The following is a 2500-nucleotide window of genomic DNA, read 5'->3' as shown; positions in this document are numbered from 1 at the left end:
TATTATGTGTTGAGTAGGACTGTGGTTTGAAAATCTTGAAGTGTGCGGTAAGCTAACTGGAGATTGCTGTTGTTGGATAAACAACGTCACACGTTTTCACTGGAATTCGTTAAGCACATTCGTCAACTCCAGTGTGCTCCAGGTTTGTTATTAAGAGAGACGTTTTCTCATGTTTTTCACTTTATTATCTTTTTGACACGTCAGAGTTTAGTGTAATGAATTTTATGTTCTGCATTTTGCTACACATGCGTATGTATGTAAGTATATATGTATGTATGTATGTATGTATGTATGTATGTATGCATGCATGTATGCATGTAGTTATGTATTTATATATGTATATGTATGTATGTATGAATCTATCTATGTATTTATCTCTTACTCTCTCTGTCTCTGTCTCTCTCTGTCTCTCTCTCTCTCTCTGTATATATATATATATATATATATAAAAATAAGCAACACAGATTTCAAAGGTGATTGCAGTACGCACGTTTCATGCTACTCCAATTTATTTAAGTAATGCGAGCATTACATTAAATGCAATATGAAGAGCAATCTTCAGCTGCACGAAAATGCAGAAAATTACAGTAGAAAAGACATATTATAAATGTGGCAACATTTCAAATCCAAGTGGGAGAGAGCATACATAAAAATCCAAATGGGAGGAAGAATACATAAATCCATCTTGACATAGCCGAGTCTATCAGGCTAGTAATTGATTCTAGACAAAAGTTTTAACTGTCTCTGATTTTATTGTCTCTTATCTAGTGGTGATAGCATAAGGGACAATTACTTCTAAAGAGAGGGAAGGTGTAAGCAGTATGCATGGACAAGGCTATAAAATGTATTAGAATATAAAGGTTTCCCTGGTCAGAGTGGTATCAGGTCATTTTACTACTATCAAAATGTTGAGGAATTAATGTTGAGGAATTACAACCCTAGGTAAATGGGTCAAATAGGTTTTTTTCTTTTAGTCTGAATAGAGTAACAGTATAGTGGTACAGACAACAATAATACTTTAACCAATATTTTCACAATAAGAGGTATATTAATAAAATAAATAAAATGAGATGTAATTATTTTCCACAAAAATCATGAAATAATGTCAGTATTGAATTCAGGGGCTCTGAATAGGGTGTACAATTTAAGGATATTAAGTATATTGGGTTCATGAAAACTATTTTGAATTATCTTAAAAAATTTTAGCTGAAGATAAGATAATGATACTATTTAGGAGACACATAGGTAAGCTTTATTTATATAATGTGAATAAAAAATAAAAATTATTATCGGATTTATATTAGTTTATAATAATGTGTTTACTAAGGTTTAAGGGACTGAAAAAAGAAAGGATGTTAGGAAATAACAAGGATATTCAATACAGGAATCTGATGATTGATTTAAGTAGATTAGATGTTAAGGTGAGAGATCAGGAATATATGTTATAAAGGTTCAATTACCAATATAAATATGTGCTAATTGATAGTCCTAGATAACCATAATAGAAGTAAAGTACTATAATTTAATAACTTTAGTTACTTAATAAAGGCCTATTTTTAAAAAAAATTAAAAGTGCGAGTAGAGCAGTGTACACATGATACCCTAAGGTCTAATCTATTATTGATTAGATTAGGATTATTTCTAAGTTTAAAAATTTCATATATTTCCATAGAACACAATTCACATCCATATCTATTATTTCTATAAGGTTGAGCTTTTCTTATAATTTCCCATTTAAGGCTAAAATTAATACCATTATCTTTTAACTCCCAAATTTTACTTGCCAATGTCGTACTATTTGCCTTATGTCTAAGTCTAAACGAAGACCTATGGTTATATATTCTCTGTTTCAGGTTAATACTACATCCTATATAAATATAATTCTCGGTTATAGTACTAATGGTGCATCCGTACACTACATATATATATGCGTATATGTATGTGTGATATGTGTGCGTGCGTGTGTCCGTGCAATTTCTGAGTCATAAATACGTTTTACTTATTTTTGTGTAAGTGTAAGCCTCTTGGCTACTGGGAATAAGCTCTGATAATAGTCGTGGAACATTCATGGGCATACACAACCACGCGACTGTCATTTTATCTTCGGAAATAAGCCTGTCATGTTCCTAAGCGCTGTGGCAACTGGAGAACACCTGTGTATGTGTGTATATTTTTACGTGGATGTGTGTGTTTTCCGTGAGAATAACTGCTAATTAGACATCATCTGTCTATATTAATTCCGTACAAATATGCTAAAACACTATGGCAAGTAATGCAAGCTTTGTGTTTTTTGTCGTTTTTTTTCCTATTATACTCCTATATATTACGGAATGCTGAATTATTGCCAGATTCTGGTTTCATCTCTTAAACTTCAGATCCTCACACTGTCAACTTGGAGTAGTCTTTCAATGCCAGTATGGTGATGAATAAGAAATCTTCCCTTATCTGCAATATATTTGATCATATCGAAACAGAATTACCTGCGAGTTATTTTATCGCA

General features: G+C 31.7%; 1 protein-coding gene and 1 long non-coding RNA gene across 12 annotated transcripts in view; one reads left to right on the top strand and one right to left on the bottom strand.

Moving 5' to 3' along the window:
• Nucleotides 1–1181, bottom strand: part of LOC128251597 (uncharacterized) — a 181621-nt gene extending 180440 nt beyond the window's left edge. For 2 of the 4 annotated variants that reach the window (XR_016240987.1, XR_016240989.1), the window contains exon 1: nt 1–1181. This exon is cut by the window's left edge and continues 450 nt beyond it. This is a non-coding gene — a long non-coding RNA (uncharacterized LOC128251597). The other 2 variants (XR_008267208.2, XR_008267205.2) reach the window with 1 other exon arrangement.
• The window catches only part of LOC106870672 (beta-1,3-galactosyltransferase 5), a 266266-nt gene that overhangs the window by 151201 nt on the left and 112565 nt on the right, over nt 1–2500 (top strand). The window lies entirely within an intron of this gene.

Source organism: Octopus bimaculoides, chromosome 1 (genome assembly GCF_046866305.1).
Source record: "Octopus bimaculoides isolate indiv1 chromosome 1, ASM4686630v1, whole genome shotgun sequence".
Lineage (NCBI taxonomy): Eukaryota > Metazoa > Mollusca > Cephalopoda > Octopoda > Octopodidae > Octopus > Octopus bimaculoides.
The sequence above is the reverse complement of the archived record's forward strand: the minus strand, read 5'-3'. Positions and strand labels throughout refer to the sequence as shown.